The 25324-nt window shown below is 43.4% G+C and overlaps 1 protein-coding gene and 1 long non-coding RNA gene across 2 annotated transcripts in view; one reads left to right on the top strand and one right to left on the bottom strand.

Moving 5' to 3' along the window:
* LOC135385234 (caspase-3-like) overlaps positions 1–25324 on the top strand; it is a 70869-nt gene that overhangs the window by 5697 nt on the left and 39848 nt on the right. The gene's annotated exons all lie outside the window — the stretch shown is intronic.
* Positions 18414–20825, bottom strand: LOC135383216 (uncharacterized). The gene is made up of 4 exons (XR_010419746.1): positions 20448–20825; positions 20181–20370; positions 19588–19665; positions 18414–19480 (listed from the first exon to the last, which is right to left on the bottom strand). It is a non-coding gene; the product is annotated as an uncharacterized LOC135383216 (long non-coding RNA).

Here is a 25324-nt window from a genome sequence, read left to right as displayed (position 1 = left end):
ATAATACTTGAAGTCAGCCCTCAAGTCCTTCTTTACAAATGTTAGTTGGTGATTCAAGTACTCCATTTGGCAAAACAGAGTTAAGTGTTAAATCCCAATCTTGGTTCAATTATTAGTTGACATTTGGAAACGTGGTCACTAAGAAGTATACTAAAAGGTTATGAACACAGTTCAGCTGAATGACACTGATGAAAATTATCTTACTTACTCCTCACATATACAATTGAGACATGAGTATAACCTACAAATACATCTATGCCCACAGGTTATTTAACCCTCCAGGAACAAACTAGTAATTATAATATGCTGTGACAGCAAACAAAAAGCAATGAGAAAAACTTGCAGCAAACAAGAAATAAAAATCTGCTGATAACGTTTTCTACAGGTTAACGCACTGATGGGAAAGCATCCCTAATAGCATGCATGACGCAGATCGAGATCCAGTGGAGTACTTTCTATTGTATTTTCTCAGAGCACCCCCATATCCTTCTTGTGAATGGCCGACAGGTGGTATAACGGAATTTCCTGCAGAAATAAGGGTTTTCCGTCCAGTTTGCCGTTCAAGTAGTGCGTAAAGACAACACGGCGCTGCCGTGTATGTTGCCATGCTCTTCGGTTTTTCGGATGTATGTAAAAGACACTTGCAGTACTTCGGTGTCAAGGCGCAGTATTTTGAAATATTTGTTAGTTCTGATGCAATCGTCTGCCTGCTTTTCACACGCATTCTCTACCTCTCGGCAGCAAAAACCGTAGTATCCATCCGTAGTATCCGTCGGTTTGCATTTCACACATGAACACCTGCACGACGAAAAACCAGTGCTTGTTTCGGCTTACACAAATGCTTCTCCCTGATACATGGAAATTTCATAAAGCAGTCCATGTTCACAGCACGGTGAGCTACTGCTGAGGACGAATGTGACTCCGATTGATCTCTGGACGAGGAATCTTCTGCTGCGAAGAACACACTTTCCAGCACGCTAACGCACGAACAACAGTTCTGTGTGAACGACAGTTCTCGAATGTGAAATTCATGCGCACTCATGTTCAAGAGGCTCGACATTCTCGACGTAGAAAGTGGCCACAAATGCCCACTGCTATTTTCGTTTTCGCCGGATTAGCGCCCGGAAGTGCGCGTATTACATGCGTCCTCGACAGATGGCGCGGGGTCATGCAATTGTTGACAGACTGCACGGTTTCCTACTAGATCCCTGGACATGCAATTATGGAAAATTCGATTACAGAAAAACTACAGCGACTTCAGCGGAGTTCTTTGATATTCGAACCTTTGAAGGTTCAAGCTTTTCGCCGAACACAAAGTTTCGATAGGTTTATATTCACTTTTCGGTCCCTTTAAACATTCCATCATGCTACAGTATGCTGATGACTTCAAAATAATGAAAAGCATAACCTCGCCTTCCGATTGCTTACTGCTTCAGGAGGATGTTTACAGTGTTATTTCTTGGTGTACTTCTAATTTCCTCAAAATCAACACGTCAAAAACTAAAATTATCTCATTCATGCGCAAGTATCAAGTAACCCGATTTCAGTACTTTTCTGATGGCGAAACAGCCCGAGTCGACACCATTCGTGGTTGGGGTGTTTGTCTTTGATGCGAAGCTTCAATTTCATGAGCATGTGAGTGCAATTCGTTCTGTTGCTCTGCGTATGCTTGGTTTGCTCACTTACACCTGTAAAATGTTTTCTTCTCACACGGTATTCTTACTCTCTATAAAGCTTGCGTCCTTCCCCTACTTGAATATGCGTCGGTAGTATGGAATGCTTTATATGCCACCGATATCAAACCTCTTGAAGCTGTGCAAAAGAGGGCACTTCACATTATTCATTCACGTTTCTTGCGGAATGTCCCCGCATTTTTATCTTAGGACTATGACGAGCTTTCAAATTACCTGCACTTGCTTCCTCTTGTTAACCGCCGCCGCATTCATGACATGATGTTTCTTTATAAATGTGCGCACTCCGTATTTGATTCTCCTTTACTGTTAGGCCGCCTAAATTTTTGTCTCCCATGTGCTACTCTGCGGAATCCCCCAACGTGCTATGTCAACCACTGCTGTCCTAATAATCCTCTTACATGGGGCCAAATTTTGTTTCACTCGCTTCCTTCATCTCTTTATATTTTTTCATCATCATGTACATGATTTAGGCACAATATATTTTCCCATTTTGCGGAACTTTCATTTCTTTGTTTTTTTTTTCTGATAATTTCCCTTTTGTTGCCGTAGGAATGTATGGGTTTCTCACATTACAATGCGCGTGTGCTCTTTTCTTGTTTTCAATTCAAGTCATGTACTTTTTTTTCATGTACGGTTTTTTTTGATTGCATAGATCGTGTCTTATGGTTAGTGCATATTGTGTGTATTCGCATATTGTATTTATTTGCATATTTTGTCTGTTTGTAGTGCAGAGTATTTAAAGCGTCTCTGACCAGAAGCTGGAGAGACTTTTACGCAGTTGCTACCTATAGAATACACAAAAGCAACTTCACATACGAAAATGCATGCCTCAACACTTCGTAGTTTTTCTGACCTCGAATTTTGAGCATCGCGGTTCAGGCCGACGCTGGCACACCTAGCGTCAAACCAAGAAAACGTACGCTTATATAGAAAAATCATCTGGTCATCCATCTGGGATGACCTCAATCGCCCATGCAATCAGCGCGCAGAATGCCGTCACGTGATCGAGCACTACAACAACAACTTTCAGCAATAACCAACATTTTTACGCAGATATACTGTTGTCACAATGTCTGGTAATAAAAAGTATGTATATACTTCGAAATCTGCGACCTGTTTTATAAGTGCGATAATCCAATTTGCGACTTCCGTGGAAAGGAGAACTAGCTACGAGGCTACGAGCTACGATCTATACGACGACTTCCTTTCGGGATCCAGCGCGCTGTTTCACAGCGTTAGCGTAGTGTGTGCAGTTCCAAGTTTTCTTTATTTATATCTTCTGGAACAACGACCAATTTATCGAGGTACATAGACTTCATTTGACATGCCTCGGTTGTGTCGTCAAAGCGAGATTTCTCGGCGGGGATTCAGTTCCGTACGATACTGCGCGTTCAACCACAGCGGCACATATGGTTGGCAGCGGATATTGCCAATCGTATTTGAAGAATGCAGACTATGAGACGGACCCCTCAGTTTGAGTACAAAGAACCTCCGCCTACAGCAGTCTGCAGTGCTTTCCTTGAATCTATCTTCCGAGTCTGTTGCATCTGGACGTGACGAGGTTAGTGTCTTCTGTTTAATTTATACAGTGATTACTCTCCTTGTGAGAATTACATTGTGGCATGCAGATGTTAGGAGACCATTTACGCAACAAAGAAAAATAAGGATTAAAGAAAACTGAAGTTTACGCACTAAATCAAAAGATATACTGTACACTTCGGGGTGTTGTTCAGAATGCACCCATGCCAATGCAGTAAGCAACATCCACACTACCGCCGTGTATTCCGCATCTAGGTGTAACATTTTAATTGTCACAGCAGTGTGCACCAATGTAGTTCATGACTTCCTTTGACAAGATGTGGAACCAAATGTTGGAAATACAAGGCAGGGATCAGGTACAAGTTTTGTTCTATTTGTTTTCCTTATAATATGCAACATACTGCACATTGTAAAGAAGGGCTCTGGATTCTAAACCAACGCAGTTGAAATCCTTAGTTTACCTCAAGTTGTACTATTGTTGTCTAATCTGCGGAAACACCACAGAGCGCAACTACTATAAAATTGCAGTGCACAAAAAAAAAGAAAGAAAGAAAGCCTGGTGTACGACAACCATATCTACAGATGCAATGTGCTGGACCCTCTTTGCAAAGAGGCCCACTAGGGGTGCCACTACAATCCATCCATCCATCCAGCCCCTCAGCTTCTTCAAGACAAGCAAAATACAGTAGACAAAGTGTTCACTTGGAAATCAGACATTTACACAAAATTCCCTTGCGAATTCAGGATCTTTTAACGCCATCCCAAACACTTGCCATTACGGCATGAAATCTATCACTGTACCACCTTACAAGGTTCCACTGCTACGGACCAACTACGGAAATCAGCAGAACCCGTTCCTTTTCCGAACAATTTTTTTTCAGCTGATTGGAAATGGCCTTCCTGTGTCCAGTTTCAAAACAGATTTACACAAGATTGTTGAAGTATTATTAGAGACAGGCCACTCTGTTATGTATTTGTGTGTGTGTGTGTGTGTGTGTGTGTGTGAAAATGTGCACAGCTCGATGCAATTGTGTATTTTATTTATGTGGTTGTAATTTGCTGTATGCTCGTAGTGATAATAATCTCAGTTATCGCACACAGTATTGGTACGAGGCACCTCATCAGGCTGGTGCCTTTCCTGCCTGGTAGCCTCATTTAATTTTCTATGAAATGAGATCCTCATAAATTTATATGGCTTTTTTTAACAATGTTAGGGTGATGACTTCATGGAAGTGGAAGGAACAGGAGAGGAAGATATATGCAATGGTCATGACAGTTGTCCGTCAGGTACGGGGCCAATTTCTTTTATAAATGTGGTATATAGCGTGAAGTTGTCACTAACAAAAAGTTTTTTGTTCCCTTTAAGGGAATCTACAGGTGGTGAGCACGCGTAAGGACTTGACATACCTCAATACAACTTAGACCCGCCTGTTCCACATGAGATGTGTGACTCTACTTACACACACAAGCTTCTGCAGGTTCGATGCATGTATATTTTGAAACATGAAAGACAGAGTGCTAAAAATATATCTGATGGTGAAAAATTGAGCAGCTCATTGCAGTAATTCTATCGATTTATTTTCAGCATTTTGGGAAATATATAGTGATGGCAAGATAACCTGTGTTGTACTGCCAGACCATCTGCTATTGAAGTTCCATGTCCTAGTCATTATCTATAATAGTTGTTTGAGGCTATTACATATTTATTATGCAAGTTTTGTGCCTGTGCGTTCCTTCAAATGTGCCCTGCGGTGATCATACTGGACAGAGAGCCATGCCTGTATAATAACAGTGACTAATGTTATCCTGCCCATAAACCTATTCCTAGGGTACATCTGCACCCTTGGATGTCACTGGAGAGGCGTGTTAGCTTAGTTGAATTGGTAAAAGCCCTAGATCGGTAATACAGAAGATGTGGGTTCAAGTCCTACTACTGGCTAACCTTTCCAGTGACTGCCTTCTTTCATGATTCATTTCTAAGGCACTTGATGCTCTGTATGTATTTGTCCTTTCTATGTGTTCCAGTCTCAGAACATCAACTGCCATGTTCAAAAGAACTGGAATATGCCCCTGCAATCTGGAACCCATCCCAACATCTCTTAATCGACAACGTAGAATTTGTACAGAACCGCAGGGTTTGTTGCTCGTGATTATCATCCTTTTTCCAGCGTCTCAGTCATTAAAGCCCAACTCTTTCTTACTCTGATTACCAGATGAAAGGTATCAGGCCTGGCATTCTTTCATAAGTTATATTACGGCCACCCTCCTCCCCACCCCACTTAGTGTCAATCCCCTCACAAGTTACTTCCAAGACTTGATGACCCGCACAAAGTACTTGCTCCACCTACACACACACACACAAAAAAAAAAAAAAAGATTCCTCTACTCTCCGCACCAGCTGATGGTGTCAAACTGGAATGACTTTCCTGGCCGCATAGCATCAGAACAAAATATATCGTCATTTATTTCCAAGTGCTATGATCGTTTTCAGATCGAATGAATTTCTTTGTGGTGAGTGAACGAATTTTGTGTATTTTTGTGTACATCATTTTGGTATTTGTATTTTTTGGATACAAACCTCCCCCCTTTATGTAAATTCCCTCACAAGGGTCTTTAAAGTAAACAAATGAAATGAAGAACTTTGTGATAGTTTCATAGTGGGAGCATTTTTAATGCATATTTTAAAACAGTGGTTGCTAAAAATGTGTCAGACACCGTTACAAAGGCTGTCGTCTGTATCAGGTGAATCATGATTTTTCCCAGAAGCCCAATAATGTATGACGCTCCATCACATATGCTATTTTGGAACAATCTCTGCAGACATATTATGAAGATATTACCTGAGTGCCACAATAAACTGTATGAACCACATTTCATGTTACATCACCTTTGACTGTCACATGCCTATTTGAGTATTTGAGCAGCCCAAGATACAAAGCTTGGTTCCTCAAGGTCTACATCCTACTTGAACTGGGTGCGCACTTTGCACACAAAAGGAAGATTGAGAATGAAAAAATGGATAGGAAGCAAGCTAGCCGGGGTTTTATATCATGCATGGAAGATTGAGGTTTTCGATAGTCAACTTGTGTAGTGAGCACTTCTGGAGGACTGAGAGCAGCAACCGGAGGTCACACACAGGGTAACCTGCATAACAGTCAGATTTACTTCCACGTAACGATAATTAAAATACTTGAGGTGCTAAACAATACTATTTGGGTGCTATCAGACAGTAAGAGTTCGAACAACACTTACGAAATACTGACTGAATGGGTGGACAAAAGGATGCGTCAGAATAGGATAGGATTTGTGTCTGTGGTGGAACTGAGAGCCCAATGCAATTCTTACCAGGCGGAGCAGGCTCATGAGATGGTGCTTTGTGCCAGGGATCAGCACAGTGGTTTATCCAGAATCCCAAGCATGGAGGGGTGTTGAAAAAAGTTGGGGGAGGGGGGTCATTATTATAGTTATATCATTACCGACGTGTGTCTACAGCTGAAATTACAGGGGCACTCCCTGTTGGGGGTACTTCCACCTAGTATCTTGGGTATTTAAAGCATGTAGTAGTTACTATGGGAAAGGCTTTGCGTATCCTGTTCACCGCGCAGACTGGTATAACGATTCTCTTCTTTTTTTTTCAAGTTTGTGCAACACCCATCTCACAAACTGTTGGTATGTAGTGTATCTATTTCCTGTATGAGACACGCAAGCTTTGAACAAAGGTAAAGGAGTAGGACGCCGAGTATTAATTCAGCTGCACTCTTTCTGAATAAGTGACGAACAATTACGAAATGTTCAGAATAACTATTTTGTATTGAAACCAACAAGCATGATTGTGCATGAGACACGCTTCTTACTTGTAAATATGAGCGCTAGGTTCGTGCTGCCCTCGAAGTTCTAAATATGCTAGTTTAAGAGCAGCTCCTTGCACTTCACTTACTTCTTTGGGCATTATTATGCATGAACCACTCCGGCCCCTTTACACGGGGCCGTCAAACACAAAATTTACACAAACTGTTCATGTGTTTCATCACGATGGATGCTGAAAGCTCATCTAACAGTCTGTTGTTAGAACTACCTCTTCATGCTGAAGTCGATTCGTGGCTCAAGATTTCAAAAGCAAGGCCTCCAAACTCTGCTGCACCTAGCAGGTGCCTCTCAGCTGTTGAAAGGTAGCTGAAAAGCTGACTTGTTAACCCCGCTGTGCTTCCACGTCCATATTGAAAAAGCACCCAGCAATACGGAAGTTGCGGAAACCACCCGAACTTACGGTGTGGACTTTCCACCAATAAACGTCGCGTGCGTTTTCGTCATACACATGGGAAAACCCATAGAGTTAATATAGGAAGACTCTAGAGAACGTACTTGGCGCGCCGTCAATGGGATTCTCCTATCCCCGAGCGAGACCGCCCGGGCGCAGCCATCCGTTGGTCAAGGACAGTGTTAGTGGACGAATTTCAGTTCTCTAACTACAGCGGAGCTGCTCCGTTTGCTGCCAACCCTATGCAGTCACGTGGGATGACAAAAGGGGGAACGAGCAATGGAGGTAGCAGCGTCCACCCAAGGAAGGGATGCCAGCCGTGTCATTGCGTTGAGTACGCACGATTCTTCGGGAGGCGTGAAGAATTGAGCAGTGCTATCCGAATCACAAGGTAAACGTAGATATATCAAACGTGAATCATACCTTATCTCTGAGATTACCTACAAACCCTTTGCTTTCCACCGACACGGATGAAGATGTTTACCGAGCCTCCTGACGTGTTGAAGTGCGTTTGTATGCTTTGCTAGCGAAATCAATAAATTGTTACCCATCGTAACAAATATAGGCATGTATTTCCGAAGGCAACGGAATTCCAATGATGAATACACACAGTAAACCGCCATTTTCATGCTGCTCTGCGAACCAACGGGAACCGGAAATGGCAAAAACGAAACCACCCGCCATTCCATGCTCTGGTCTGTCGAGTCTCGAGTGTCGTGATAATAAAGTGACGAATGAACGGCAGCACACAAGCGACGGATGTAGTAGGAAAATGTTCACTGCTTATTTGTTTAATGAATACATATGAGATACGCACATAGCACGCCGAATTTAGATAGCAAGTGATGAATTTCGGAAAACGAGCACGTAAAGTTTAGCGGAATGAAGCAGCCAACGGAAGGCAACACCTTCCATGACCAGCATGATGGCAGCTCCAGCGTGGTCACGCTCTTTTCAGCGAATCCGACCCTCCTGGGAAAACCACTGCATAATAGCTAGAGTTTTGCGCTGATCGCACGAGTTGAGGGCAGAAATCGAAACCGCTTTTCGGCTCCTTGTTTGGAATAGCTCGCGGCTAGACGAAATCTTTCAGTTGTAACTTGAAGGCACCATGTAGGTTCGTTATCCATACAAACAAAGACATTGACCAGGTTCTGGTCAGAGACCCTTTAACTGCGCCAACATTAGGGTCGTCTTGACCATTCTTGGGCACCAATAAAACATTATTATTATTATTATTATTATTATTATTACATAATTTTCCCCGACTATTTCTGTTGTGATACTGTGCGTAGTTTCTGTTAGGTCTGTGGTTATCCGTGGATGACTCCATATTTCTATAAAAAAAAAGTGAGGTTCGCTTGGGAATTTTCAAAGTTCAATCGAAAAAATAAATTTTCCTCAATTAAAAATTGTCCGAAACCATACTTAATGGTGGCAAAAGTTTCCATAGGGCAATTGCTGGAAGTCCCCCAATCGTTCGGCGGGTACGTCGTCAGTTAGAATTTTGTGTCACATTAGGTGATACATCCTGTATACGTGCATTAGCTCTATACCACTTTTGCACCTGACGAAATGCGGATCAATGCAAGAAAGCTTCTGAGTTGGTAACCGTATTTTCAGTGTTTTTATCTTTTCATCACTGCCCTTGGAACCCAAAATGAACAAGCAGCAGTGTGAGCATACCTTCCGATCTCCACTTGATCTTTGAGAAACATGAGTAGGTGGAAGTACGGCCAGTGCATCTGACGCACGTCGTTGGCACCGGAGCCACTTGGCACTCCTTCCTACCATGCATGATGTGTTTTCGTGAATATATCGCGCAGGCTTTTCCAACGCGCTTGTACGAGGGGCGTTCAAGTCAAACCGGGAATTTCTGTCTCCTGAGTGTACAAATGACTCGCGCTACTTCTTTTTCGTCATTTTCACAGGCGACAGGCCTCCGCGTTCACCACGTGGTGGTCCAAAGTTTGTTCAAAACAGAAGACACGGGCTGGACAAGATGGCCGACAACGAGGTGAGCGCGCACATCGAACAGCGAATTGTCATGAAGTTTCTCGTGAATAAAGGCGTAATATCACTGAAATTCACAGAAGACTTCAGGCTCAGTATGGCCGCGATACACTTATCCGCAGCAAACCATTTGAGTGGTGCAAACGGTTCCGAGACGGCCGTGCATCAGTGCAGGACGATCCTGTGCTTGCCCAGTGTCAGAGTTCCTGAGAACATCCAACTTGTGGAGCGCCTGATCCTCAAGGACCGACGGATAACATTTCTCGAACTGACTCGAAAGACAGACCTTTCTCTGGTAACATTGAACACTATCATTCATGCACACCTCCAGTTTCGGAAAGTTAGTACCCGTTGGGTCCCGAGGCAGCTCTTCGTGTTTGACCGGCACAAAAGACTGGAAATCTCCCAAGAGCTAAGTTACCGTTTCGACAATGAAGGACAGCCGTTCCTTGATCGGATCATTACGTGCGATGAAACATGGGTGCACCATTTCACTCCTGAGTCTAACTGCGCATCAAAACAGTGGAAGCATCCGGGCTCGCCAGCTGCCAAGAAGCCCGAAGCACCCCGTCTGCGGGTAGGGTCATGGCCACAGTTTTCTGGGACAAGGCTGGCGTTGTTCAGGTTTTTCTGCCCAGTGGTACCACCATCAATAGTGCATATTACTGCTAGGTTCTCAGAGATCTGCATAAGGCGCTGAAGCAAAAGCGACCCTGCCTCATCACCAAAGGAGTCCTCCTCCTACAGGACAATGCACGCCCGCATACCGCGCACCTCATGACACGCACCTTACAGGAACTTGGCTGGGAGTTGCTGACACATCCCCCTTACAGTCCAGACCTCGCTCCCAGCGATTTCCATTTCTTCAGGCCACTGAAGGTGTTCCTTGGGGGCCCCCACTTCAGCTGGGCCGACGAGGTCAAGAATGCGGTCCGATCATGGCTGCTACGTGCCGGTAAAGATTTCTACGCTGCTGGCATCCAAGCCTTCGTGAAACGCTGGGACAAGTGTATTAGTGCAGCTGGAGATTACGTTGAAAAATAAAACTGATTTCTCGCCTGTAAGTTCATTTTACTTTTGCGAAAAATGAAAAGTCCCGATTTGACTTGAACACCCCTCATACAATGCAGCCTGCAAGCAGAACGAATTTATCAGCCGAAAACTACCTAGCAACAAGCAGACGCTAGTTGATCGCTGGCTCGTCGTGGTATGGTTAGAATGTGTGGAAAAACTGATTAATGCCGGGCTCTGTGATAGCCGTGTGTGTTTGAAAGTAGGAAAGAAACGACACTAATAGCAGTGTAAACGTACCTTCTTGGTCGCTTCCAATTTTGGCGACGAATTTGATCCAAGGCAACGCTTTTTTTTTTTTTTCATCATTATAGTCCATAGGCCATCAATCCCAGAGGATAGGGCGCTTCTGCACGGCGGTAATGAACGTGTCGCGATATTCTAGACGCGCCGGTTTTGGCGTCATGGCAGAATACACTGGTGTGCTATTTTTCTGGTGTTGGCCAAAACAATCGGCTGTCCAGAAAATGTCTATGTGAGACATATCAAAGGTGAAGGTGTCTTTTACGCTTTGCAACTTTGTGCGCAACTGTGGGATGTTCCTGTTTTGTCCCCACGACAAAAGAAGTGATAACGAGCTCAGTGTGGCTTAAAAAGCTTCTTTAATTAACGCATGCACAAATTACTGATACGCCACCCCCTTTGAGTAGGCTCCGCCGGTAATACATATATTCTAGGAAGGAAAAACAAACCGCGAATTGAATAATATTCTGGACAGTCTCACACACACACGTGTCACACACACAGTCTCACACACACACGGACGTGACACACCCAGTGTATCTATACTAGTATATCACTCACTATAGTTTCTGACCTGTGGCTTGAACTACCTTTGTTCCCTGCAGTTGCGGAATTCATCAAATTGTCCGTTTTAAGCTTCGCGCAAGGGCATAATCACAATACAGGTCGTCATTGTGAATCGGAACCCCTGCGGATTACACTCACCATATGAACAGATTTTCACGTGCTGTATTTTTTATAGTTATTCAGATTCATTCGCAGTATTGCAGGACACACCCCTCAAGTTGGCTTGACCGGAGTATACATGCCGCTCTGCATTGAAGCTACGCAGTTCACCCGGAATATATCCATCGGCCTTCGGCTTTAGAAAGACGTGTCAACGCTTACGTACATCTATGAGAGGTCCCACGATGGTGTAGAACTGGATTGGAAGTGCAAGTGCGTCAGATTTATTTCCTTTTTTTATCTGGGGTACTAATTTTCGTTGTTTCATGGAAAAATGCATTCGCGTGCCATTTTGCTTGTGTTTCGTGAAGGCAACGTGTTTTCCAGAAGGTGTCGTCTGTGTTCGAAAGTGTCATTGTCCGGCATGACACGTGAACCTGTCTTTTACGCTTCTTTCCGCGCAACTGTAGTCCCCCCCCCCCCCATTTTTTTTTCGCGACGGACGAAGAACGATTAGCCCAGTGTGCCTTTCCAAGCGGTTGCGTCTTGATCCCTCGCGATGGCAACATGTTGGGCTGTTGGTTCAGTGGTGCAGTTGTCGATTCCAGCCTTCACGTTCCCTAGCTCGATCTGAGGATCATGCCTCTCTTCTTTTTTATGAAGCTAGTTTTGAGATTATGGCAGGGCAAGAGCGTCACAATTTTCTTCCTGGATGGCTTATTAATAGCACTATGACATAACATGACTAGTATGTGAAACGTAGGCCACTTTCCATTGCATCCAGACCAGCTTCATCGTTACAGGTAGTCCCCGCTTTGAAGAATGCCAAGGTGTTAACATTAGAGAACAACAGCAGTAACCGGGTATACGGACGATTCGGTACAAGACATTTCGGTTCACGGATATTTCGGCATTACACATATACACATATACACACGGCATATTACACGGACATTTTGGTACACGGACATTTTGGTACGCGAACGTTTCGGTGCACGGGCATCCTGGTACACGGACATTTCGGCGCACGGACATCTTGGTACATGGACGTTTCGGTACACGGGCAGCTTCGTACATGAACATCTCGGTACACTGGCATCTCGGTATAAATTATCTTACCGAGGTGTTTTTGTAACAAACACCAAGGTTATTTGAGAGGTCGAAAACACTTACACTCATTTCTACTTACAACGTACCAAATGCTATGCATATGACGAAATACTACGCAGAGAATTCTCTGCTTCCAAATTTATTTTTGGCATGACCATTTTCCTGGAGGAAGGGAACAAATGTAATGTTCAATCAATCATGTAAAACACTCATATTTATCAACCAATACGGCTAATTTTCCCGAATTTTTGTCGTGTTTTAGAAATACTCTGTGCATCCTGAACTGTGTTTAATAGGTCTGTGCGAATACTGAATAAACAAATACTTGTGCATTCGATTGGAATTCTTCGTGGAGTTTTCTTTTTCTCCTTTTCAAAGCTGTCCAGGTGTGGAATGCTCTTCCACCAGCTTTTGTGTCCAATTGGTCTCTTCCAAGCTTTGTCAACGGGGTAAACGCTCTGTTGGCATAGAGTCTTTCCGTCTGTATTTTTAAAATGTTGTTTATTCTTGATTATTATCATATGTATGATTTATGGTAGTTATAGGATGTTTTCTTATGAGCCAGGAATTCCAATATCGACATACACCATATTTTATCCAATGTCGATCATTAAGGGTTTAAACTGGGGTGTTGAAACAGGTGTTTACGTCCACTACACCTTTCTTCCAACCCCATTTGAACTAGGAATATGGTGTTAAAAATTGTGTTTTAATTCGTGAGAGAAAAATTATGCTGGTTTCACAGGTCCGCTCAGCAAGTAATCACATTATAGACGAGAACCTGAGTTAAAAACACAGTACTCGACAGGGAAGGATGTTAGGAATTTAGCTGATATCTTTGACTCTTTGGAAGCGTATATGTTAATCGCAAAAACGCATTCCCGTCACCGTTACAAACGTTTCCCGCCCCAACAAATTTAACTTTAGTATATGATCCATCTGATACGCCAATATAGGCTACTGAGGGTGCCCAGGTCCCTTCAACCCTCGGCACCCATGTTTGTCCACAGCGTTATCAAGCTAACAAAGCGTGCCTGTGACGCATTGCTCTCTGGTTTAGGTTCTACGATGCAACCGCGGCTGGAAGTCTGCCGTGCTCAGGGTGGTGCTTGCCATAGAAGCAAGAATGTCGAACTGTATATCTCTAGCTATTTGAGAGGGAGTATTTTCCAGAAAACAATGCCGTCCTAAAAGGTGTTTTCGATAGAATACTCTCCTTTTAAGTGTGTTTTTGTTTTTAAACGCCCATTATAAGAGTGACGTGTGGCCTCCTTCGCCGTTTTCATTTATTTTTTTTTCTCCTACGAATTTCTGACACAGTGGAGTCAAGCTACGCTTCTGCAAAAATGTAATGCTGGTGCAGTCTCACTAACGCACCTTAATATCTGAACTGAGAAGAAAAGGCTTTGGACGCATTTATCAACTCTTCTTTGCCAACGCTAGCTAACGTTATACAACCTTGGTTACGTCGCTAACAGTAGAGAAATTCGGCGACAACTTTAGAGAACCTTTAATGAAACCCGACCACACTTTGTCATCGTCGACGGCATCTTCATTCTCCACAGAGTGAACAAAAAATAGATGAGAACCAGCTTTACGAGTGCCAATCATCTCGTTGTACACGCTACGAGTAGCAGACCAGAATTCTGAGCGGAAGTACAGCAGAGAAAGGCTTGGTAAAAGTTGTCAGAGCTGATTCATCACATTTTCATTCTGCGTTTTGCAATTGCTGCTGATAGTCGGGCTCCATGCGCGATATCTGATGTACAAATTCCCTTTCGCGTCTGCACACGCCTTTTTCCATCTTCCTTCCTCCTCACCTCATGCTATTATTTCAAGTTGGATTTCTTACATTTTCTTCTGCTATCAGGCAGAACCTGCATCAGAGGAGGTATCCCTGAATTCGGCCCATGGACGGAAATCAGGGCCAGTAGTAAGCCCCTATTTGGCTGTTTTCCCGACGTGCCTGCTCGCTGCTTCGGGTAGCGCCGGACGCGAAGCGAAATTTTCTGGCCTGGCTAGATGGACTGCGAGCGGCATATTTTTTTGACGCTGTGCGTCAAGCGAATGACGCAGGGCGAATTTCGCCGACTGCTCGTCGCATATTCGTTCCATGTAACCCGACCTTAACTCGGTACCATTTATTGTAACTTCTAGCTATAGGCAGAAGTCCGATACCACTATTTAGAGGTCAGAAACGGCTTATAACCTGACATTGTAGGAGCATTAGAAGTTACTTCCGATTGTAAACAAAACCCAGACGTCGTAACTTATAAATGTGCCCTTTATAGGGACGTTCTAACTGCTAAACGTATTCCGCGTCTGCTTTTCCTTAGTTGCTTTTTTCTCTCTTTGCAAAGTGACATTTAAAAGGTTCTGCTAAAAAAATCCTGTGTTCCGCATATACAACCGAGAGTTTCGGATCAGTGTGCGTTACGTTATTGTGTCTCTACTTCTCTATGAATCACAGATCGTGTAAAGAATTTGAAAGAAGCACAATATTGATGTGATTGAACTTTACCATGATCTTTGTACCGTATGCTCACTACAAAGTTCCCATAGTTACGTCACCTACAAGTAAGACAGAGGAGCCCGCGCTGTCCAATAAGAGCGTATACTGTTACCTTTCTCGACGCATCATCCATAGACGTTGAGCGAGCATAGCCACCCTGGGAAGGCAGTTCTGGCGAGATAGAATTCCCTAAGCTACACAGGTTACCGAACGCGGTCTAGTTACTTTCTCACATTACACATGTTACACTGTAGGTATATGAGCCACCAAAATGAAGAAAGAATAATATTATTCGGGAGTCAGTGTATGCCAACATGCTTATTTGCACACTTGCTTGGTGGCGGCACACAGATGATTAATATTAAATCGGTTGATTGTTGATACCGTGCAACATGATCGCGTAAAAGCTACATGATATTGTTCTCTGTGAATGCTTCATTACGGAGGTAATCTCACACTGCTAGACCCTTCCTGAGGAATTTCCTTCCTTTCCGGGACTATAAAGTCCCGGAAAAAGCGTATCAAACGTAGTTTTTTGTATAGTCAAACGCTTTGAAAGAGAAGGTGTCGTGTGGCTGGAAGAAGGAGAGCACAGGTTAAGCAACAACAGTAAATCGTAATGCCTGTAACACCTAAGCTTTGGTGCAGTATGCCAAAAGCGCTTGCGTCGCTCCCGTGATCAGTACGTCGTCTAAGTAGCAGAATAATTTTAGCAAACCCGCTGGAATATGACGGGAGCGGATGCTAGTCCAAGATGAAGAGGTTTGATTTGAAACAATCCTTTATGGGTATTTAAAGTTGAGCACTTTTTAGATTCTTCGCACATTTCCAGTTGCTAGTAAGCCATACTAAGTTTATTTTGTAGAACTTTTGACTTCTAGCCAAACTTGCTAAAGGTTGCTCATTCTTTGGTATAGGATAATGATCGATGACTAACAGACAATAATACAGGGACGGGTAAATTAGTGCGAAATAGAGTGATATTCTTAACCAGGCAGGTAATAAATCCCTGATACGGTACAGTGCTCCTATTTTCCGGGTGACTGCCGATGTGACATTGTTAACGTGGACATCCCACAATACATTCTCTTCGAACCAAGTGCCTAGAAACTTGACGTGTGACACTATTTCAATTTCATTCTGACTAATACATAAATTCATAGAGTCGTCAGTGATCGTCTTATTCTTCGCTGCGAATACTAAATATTACATATATATATATATATATATGTTCCACGGCTGTTCCACGGTGACGGCGCCCCCTGTGGAAGCCGCAGCTCAAGCCAGCAAGTACAGATACTAAGTAAGATAATTTTCCTTTGTATATGTACTTGCTGGCTTGCACTGCGGCCTCCACAGGTGGCACCGTCACCGCGGAATATTGACGTCTTGCCGAGACGCACTGTTAGCGCCGACCCAAGATTGTGTCACTTCCCTGCGCCGGCCTGACGAGCTTCAAGTAGAGCGAAACAGCAGTCCTCGGCTGGGAGTGCACGATCAAATTGTTAGCATATGCTCAACGTACAGCCACAAAGCTTCGGCTAATTTTCCTTTGTATATGCTCTTCTGTCATCTGCATGCTGCACAGTATCGTTAGCACCGGGAACTGCAATGATGTCATTTATGAAGATAAGGAACAGGGTAGGACCGGGATCGAACCTTGATGAACATAATATTTTATCAACTGCTTGAGGAATCATTACCGTGGATTGAAACGTACTGATACCTAGATACAATGTAACTGGAAAATAGGTTGTGGGCTATTCCGTTAATACCGCAAAGATTATTATTATATTATTATATTATATATAGTGAACCCTCGTTATTATGACCATGGTCGTTCCCGAAAATTTTGGTCATAATGCGGAATTGTCATATTAACGGGGGGGGGGGGGGGATTTGCAGCGGTTTCACTGCATTGTTCCCCAGGAGTATGGTCGTAAAGCTCGTATGTCAGATTTTCCTGGGTCAGATTAACGAGGGTTCACTGTATTAAGATATTATATTACCGCGTTATTACCGCAAAGTTTGCCCAACAGGATATCATGGCTATTGCTATAGGCAGCTTTTCTGAGATCCAGAAACAATCCAATTGTACAAATTGCATAAAGACGGTTCCCGATATTCTCGATGATTTTATCATTTACTCCCAGCAATGCAATTATCTACAGATTTTGCCAAGCCAAATTGGGATTTAGCTATTAATTTCTTTTTCTGTAGAAACCAAGATAGTCTGTTATTTAAAAGCTTCTCGACTACTTTGGAGAACATAGGTAAAATAGAGATTGGTCTGTAGTAATTTATATCATCTTTGTTATGACTTTTGCTTAAAATGATGACTTTGGCCGTTTTATGTTGATCAGAGAAAACCACAGTGGTGAATATCGAATTGGCTGTGACAGGGAGGATAGGATAATACAGCAGAGACATGTCTAATTGGGAAAATGCTGAAGCCACCTCGATATTTATCAAATGATTATTTACCATATCCCCAAGCGCCTGTCTTGAGTAAGTATTTCCGTCTATTTTTAGCTCATTAGGCACTTCAGATGATGAAAAGCCCAATCCCCTGACTGTACACTCTAAAGTCCGTAACCCATAAATAGAAGTAAAAAACTTGCAAACTTTTTACCTCTATTTCTAGAGGTAACTATGTTACCTATACTCTGAATAACCCTTGTACACAGGTTAAAGCATAACCTGTAGTCACTTTCCACGTTGCTGCCCATGTAACTCTTACACAGAGGTTAAAGTATAACCTATACCCACCCACTGCGTTGCTAGGTTTGTAACCTTTATCTTAAAGTTATTCAGTGAAGCCATCTACACAGGAAGGCGGGGTGAGCCGTCCCTGAGAACATTGCACGAACTCCTAATAAAAGAAGCACACCACAGAGAAATGTGTCCTAACACTATTGGGTAATCATAACTATGCGCTCGCGGATGCCGATTTGCCTGTACCTGAAGCAGAGTAAGCTCGACACGCGCATCTTTTTGGAAAAATAAAAAAATCACAATACTAAAAAAAATTGGGGAGCTCAGTTGCAAAAAAAAACGAGTAAGAATGGAACCACTGAAAACAAATTAAACGCATGTCACGAGTTTCCAAAAACCTCACGGAACTAAATATCGTCCACTGCATGCCGCTATGTAAAGTTACTCTCATAACTACACTCATTAACTAAAAGGTTGTGACACGTTCTCAAGGACACCTTGCCCAATAAAACGCAGGAAATGCTAAACGAAAATATGAAGCTTTTCTTTGCAAACACAGCGTTACTTTATTATCAACGGTTCATACTACATAGTATTCTACGCAAAATACTCGAAAAATATACAGTAAAATTCTTTATCATCTTCATATGACACATGGAAAGACCATTCAAAGAATGAATTGTAACATATTAAATAGGAGTAATATTAAAAGTTCAAGATGCAATACACTTTGCACTGAAAGTCAAAATCGAGTTCACAAGTCTCTTCTTCAGTGGAGCAAAATATCTCCGAAGGATCATGCAGAGAAAAGGCATATATGAAATATGAGTATTACTAAACTGCAGAACACCTTGCACTGAATGTACATATAACGGAACTGAGTTGACAAGTCACTTTTTGACTTTAGCAAAATAGATAATTCGTAGTCATCTTCGCATGACGTGTAGAAAAATTATCTAAATGAAAGTTTAATGAGATAAAGCACCCCAACGCATTTTGCACTTAAGGCACGTTACAAAAAATCAGGGGTTCCTCATAATGCAGCTTCCGAACCTGATCTGATTTTACCAAAGTGGTGTCAATCTGCACACCCATTTCCTGAAACAATTCCTCTATGCTGCTTACAACGCAATCGACAACCACCTTGGAGAACATGTAGTGGCCCTCTGGGTTATGGCATAAATAGCCTTTTTTTTTTTTTTTTTTTCAGATTATTCTTCGAACTTTGATCTGTTCTTTCCATCTGCTCAAGTAGCTCACCTATACATTGTGTTGGCTGGCTCATCCTGTCATGTTATGTCATCCTGTACTCGTGTGCTTAACTAAATACAAAAATTCAAATGATGTATGTATCTTTAGATGGTTTCAAACGTTGTTCCACAAGTATCACAAGAAGGGAGAAAACCACACCCAACACACTGAACAACGTGGTCACAAAAGCACTGGAAATACCTAGTCGACAATCTACAATGTTGGCAAATATAGGTTCGTACATGGCTGGCTGGCTGGGTTTGCGACGAATCCCGAGCTTGCGGAGAGTTGTGGGAAGGACATGGTTTGCTGCTATCTCTCTGAGCCTCTGCAGAGTTATAGACTGGGATTGGGCTGCTGCTGTATTTCTGCTAGACTGTTCGTATGTACTTCTGTGGCACAAGATACCTAAATATAAACAGTAAGGTCAAAAGGGGGCGCGCTGATTATTTCATCTTTACACGTATCCCCACAGTTTACGAGTGCAGGAACCATTACCCACACTATTCACTTACCCTGTGCCACAATACTGCCAGGTAACTCATGGCTGTGTCCATCAAATTTGGAACCAGTGGAGCTGCGCTATGGGTTACCTGCGAAGAACAATCTTTTTTACTGCAATATTCTGCACAAATTGCAAGGCCATAATATATCGGGTGCTTTTAGTCCTACCACTTTCTGTGCTATTGCGCCGAATGCAATTGTAACGTTAAAAATGCTTTGCTCATGACGTCTCAAGTTCAAAACAACCTGCGAAGAGCCAAATGATAACGGTTACACAAGTCTGACGTGGAAACGCGCAGCTTGCTTATCCTCCTTTTCGGGATTCTGTCATGTAGTCACAGGCAACCAAGTGATGATAACCGACATTTCAGTGCAATGACAGAAGAAAAAAAAAAGACCATAAGGCGACCGTTAAAATAACTGGTTAGGAATCGACTTAAACAATAGTGAAGGAAAAGAAGGAATGTGTAATTCAGGACGAGGAAGAAGCAGTCGCAATTATGATGCGTCTTTGGGATCACTAAAAGCGAATGCATCAAGAAGTTTCACGCAACGCAATCACTTGCTCAACGCATGCATAAAGCTTGTTCCTCGTGTTACTAACCTGTTTCACTCAGTGCTGCATGCTTGGCTCGTGCATGGTGACAATAACAGCATGCTACTTCCAGTGCATGTCAATTTTCATCCATTTCTCCAATAAATGCATCACGATCACAGCCGGCGTCCGTGTAACGTCCCTGTGTGAAACCTCGAATGTCTGTGTGCGTCCGTCACATCATATATCCACCTGCGAGCTTCGCCCATGCAACATTGCACTAACATGAGAGTGAACTACGCAGGAATGTCATAGCAAATGCAGAAGGTTACTTACTATGTGACTTTGAATTCCGTTGTTTCCAATGCAACGGATGTCGAAGCGGCGAGGTACCACACAGCAAGCGAAACGCTCCTCCCGCTTTTTCCTGATACACGCTGTTGCCAACTGCCACTTGACGTGCAACCTCCACCTGCCGACTTTCGCGAAACTGCGGACCACTTCGCTTTTATAAGTAACGCTGGTAACTTCTCCAAAAGCGTAACGCCGTCCTTAGGGGTAACGCCACTGTTTCTCTCGCAATGTAACCTGTAAGAGGGCAGCGCACGTCCGCATGTAACCTTTGAATGGGCTGTAACCTTTACATCGAGCACAAATAACTTGTATTTCACAAGTTAGGTGCGTATCAGAGTAACGTTAGAGGGAACTAGATTAAGAGTGTACGCAGGACTTTGGGCTAATACTACGTACTGCCTCCTGGGCTAATACGTAATACTGCCTCTTAGCGTGCTCCAGCCTGTTTCTCTCCTTGTTATGGAACCGTTTGAATTCCGTGAGATCGTCACGATTTCGAGTTTTGAGAAATTTTTGAAATAGCTTATTTTTCTCTTTTATGTGTCTGAAGAGCAATGGTGTTACCCAAGGTTTACTAATTTTCTTACTACGTAACCAAGTGGTGCGAATAGGAAAGGGCTTATCATAGCATTCAGTTATGGTTGCATGTAGCATGTGGCAATGAACATTTGGATCGGTTTGAAAAGAAAAAATACGTCCAGTCGATACCTGTCAATTTAGCGATAAAATCGTTTAATGATTGTTCGTTTATAGTCCTTTTGTTTTGCGGAACATGACATCGCTGCCGGACATATGTCTAACTGAAGCTAGAGATGTTACGCAATATACAAGTAAATAGTCACTGATCAATGTTGGGAAAACCCCGGCGTAAAGCACTTGCGAGCTATCTGTTATGCATGGACGAAGCAGGGTGTTTGACTCTGGACGAGTGGGAAGGTCTATAACGTTAATATAGCCTAATGACTCGTAAAGGTTCATGATGTCTATGGAATCGCCGGACAGCAAGTTAATATTTAAATCACCGAGAATAACTAGTGGTAGCTTTATAATATTAGCTTCTCTTAGGGGCACTTGCAAATAATCCAGGAATAATTTCATAGTCCCTGAAGGGGGTCTATAGATCACTTGCATCAACACCCCAAGGGTACAAACAATCAGACATTCGAAATCATTTTTCAACCTTTGTAAGTTCAGTCTCCAGAGTGTACTGATGGCTTATATACATTGCAACGCCACCAACCCGTCTACCCATTCATCCTTTGCAACGGGAGAATAACCTGGGATGTGCAGTGGTGTGTCACCATGGCGAAACCATGTATCAGTTAAGGTCAGTATATCAGATTTGAAATTTAATGACTCCAAAAACAACTCTGTAACATCCTTCTTTGCACGAAGGCCTTGTGCATTAAGTGGAACATAGACAAGTACGAGTGAAAGGCAGGATGTGACTGTTCTACCGAAAACTTCATTTCAAACATAGTCTGTACAAGTCATAGCATTCCAACAGTACGCTCGTGATAGTGAACATGTAAGGTTAGATTAGATTGAGGAATTCTTGCTCCGAGGTTATCCTGATTGGCCCATCTCCTTCCTTCTTGCGCATGTAAACAACACCATTTCTCTGCCATGTTTACGCGAATGTTTGCCAAGTTTACGCCAGTATCACCGAGGCACTAAACAAATGCTGACTGCGCTAAGAGATACACTAAAGCGAGATCGCCAGTGTCGTGCGTTAGCGGCGCCTTTCCCTACCGGGCCCTTCAAAGCTGTAAACAACCACTACTTCAAAGGAGTCCTAGCCTGCCCGTGTGTCACGGGTATCACAAGCCCACTGAATATTGCCTTTCTCGCTGCAGCCGTAAATAATAATAATAATAATAATGGAGCCGTGATGTTACACGTAAGGTTTCGCTGCTTATAGTGCAGCCGTAGCAAGTTGCGTTGATACAAGGGTACGACGATGCGACGTGTTTCTTTGAAGCTGCGAGCATTCCTTCGATAAGGCTCGAGGGCCTTTATCGGACTGCAAGCCTCCCGGATGTTATTCTGTTGTGTGAGTTGCTGTTGCATTTTTGGACGCTGTCTCCAAGGCGAAAGCTTTATCGATAGGCTTTTGGTAGGAAAACTTTTTTTCATCTGTAAAAAGTACACGTTGTGTCTTGACGCGTTGCCGACCGCAGACAAATCGATCCCGCCAAGGTTCGTCTTGAAATTATTCGTTCTCGGTTGGAAAACTCGGTGATCTTCAAAGAGAATCGCCTATACTTGATTGATTATTCATTCCAACTACCCAAATAACGATAAAGCCCCCTTGTGTAACCTTAAACTCGAATCACTACTGAACAAAAAGAAACGACTCTATAGGAGAGCCAGACCATCAAACAGCCCCGATGACCGGAACAAGTACAAGCTGCAAGCTACCGGCACTCAGTTTCTATGCGCAAAGAGGAATTCTACGCCACGGATCTTCCAGCTATCCTCACATCTAACCCATGCAAATTCTGGCGCCTTCTTAGGCCTGTAAGGTTCACATGGAAACCTGGCTTTGTGATATCGGTGGTTCACCGGTCCCTTTTTCTCAGTGCTCCGAAATATTTACCACCGCATTCGTTGGCGTCTTTTTGCATAACGAGCCTGCAGACATCCCCACATTCCCATCCCTTTTCCAACAACAACAACTTTATTACGAGATGATGGCTGGGGAGTTTCATCGCCGGGGCGATACTCTACCTAATTGCTGGTGGTGAGGCGGGGAATGAAATAATGAGCCCCTTCACAATAAGGATCGAAGTCCCTGTGGTGTCCAGAAAGGTTTCTACTCTCTTCCTGACTGACATCTTCAACCAATCGCTACCAAAAGCGGGGAGGCGGCTAGCGACTGGAGAATTGGTAAGAATATTCCCATTCCGCTCATCTACCGGACTGTATCGTTCATAAGTACACCATACAAGCTTTTAGAGCACGTAATTTTCTCGCTCGAACCTCTCTGATTTCTTAGAAGCACATTATTTTTTCTTCCCTCTCCAACACAGTTTTCCGCGAGGCCATTCATGTACTACTCAACTTGCAATGTTCATTCATGACCTTCATTACAATCTTGATAAAAGTATAATCAGTGACGTTATATTCCTTGATTTTAAGAAGGTGTTTGATAAAGTTCCTTACTACCGCCTGATCGCCAAACTAATGGTGTCTTCGCCTGGTTGCTTCCGATCGCCCTAGAGCGCTCTGGAGCGACATTTCATATTCGAGTGGTCGAAACAAAACACTCTCACTGCACTCGACTGGTTTATTGGGGGCGCTCTAAAGTGCTGTCACCAACGCTGTCGGAGCGGTTGCAACTTTTGTTTCAACACGTTCTAGCTTTAAACACGCCGTTGAACAACAACACCAAGCTGTGGAATATCAGTTGCACAGGGAGAAGCAACAAGCAATCCCTCGGAAACAAAAGATAAAACTCTACAAGGCGAATACCAATCGCGTCATTTGATCTCAGCGTTCTACGCCTTCTACCATTCATAATGAAGTGAATGTTGCATCCACAAACATATGTACATACCTGCCAAACTGACGAAGTCAAAATTTGGGAGATCACACGGAGCGCGAAGTACGGGGTACGCGCTGCGCATTAATTACGTACATTCAGAATAGCATTGCCAACGTCTGTATTGAGATTCCTCTATGTCGCATGTATAGCCACTTTCAAGTGGAGTTGCGAAGCACTATAGTTGGGCTTCCGACAGTCGCAATTGCGAAGACGCGTCGTCTCAGGCTCTCCCACATTGGATTTTTTGCGCGGGCGCAGCCACTTCACAAATGAAGCCGGCGGTCTTCGTCCGTTGCAACCTGTAGCGCTTCACATACAAAATAATTGAACAGTGTTCGGGTTTTGCGGCAATTTCTCCTCTCCCTGACACTTGTTCCTGAAATCATGGAACAGCCCGCTTTGTCGCTGGAGCGAGGGAAATAGCGATGTTGTTTCTCAGTCTACATTATCATAAAACGTGCCGTATTTGATTTTCTTTCCGCGTTATCTCGTTTGATCTGCACAACAGAGTTCGCGATGTGATGCGGTAAACGTCACGCAATAAAACTACAAATGCATTACTGTAAAAACATGGCAGATAACAAAAAGGCAATCACCGATTCCGCTGCTTAATAAATGTCTGCGTTGTATCAGATTTTAACGAGAGAAAAACAACCAGGACGCTAGGAAGCGCCCCCCCCCCCCCATGTTTTGGGGAACAGCGTGATGCCAGTATCGTCAAACGGTGACAGTGAAGCTGATAGGAAAGAGCGGCTGCCGAACTCGCGGCAACTCTCGACGATAGTGCATTTTCGCTCATTTTTTAAGGGCACAGAGAGGCGTTACTGTTTCGATTCCTGCTGACTACACTTCTCAGGGTTGTGTTCTCCCAATTTGGAAATGCGCGCTCAGCTTGTTTTCAGGAATTATGAAGATTCATTACAAAAATAATTAACGGCCACACTAATTACATTGATAATACACATACCGTCCACAACTATTGCACTCGAGACATTGTGCTGCTTGGGCATCTCTCTTCCTTTTGTCTTTGATTCGAGCGCCTATTTGAGCAACACCTACAGGATATGGAGAAGGCCTGTCCCTTGCGTCGCATTGGAAGGCCTGCTGTTACTATTGTGGATGCTGCCATGAAGTAAATGAAAGAACGAACGAGAAGAAAGCTCGAAGCAGGTCGCAGGCCTCCATATAGGTGACGTAAGCGTGCATGCCCGACATTATTTAGGAAGTGTTCGCTTCGGCACTTTCTTGTGCCGAACGTGACTCTGAAAGTAAGCAGTCTCCCGCTTGTTTATTTTCTTATTTTTATTTCTCT

The sequence above is a fragment of the Ornithodoros turicata genome, chromosome 2 (genome assembly GCF_037126465.1).
Source record: "Ornithodoros turicata isolate Travis chromosome 2, ASM3712646v1, whole genome shotgun sequence".
NCBI classification, from domain to species: Eukaryota; Metazoa; Arthropoda; class Arachnida; order Ixodida; family Argasidae; genus Ornithodoros; species Ornithodoros turicata.
Note: the sequence above shows the minus strand (reverse complement) of the source record. Positions and strands in the feature narration are given on the sequence as shown.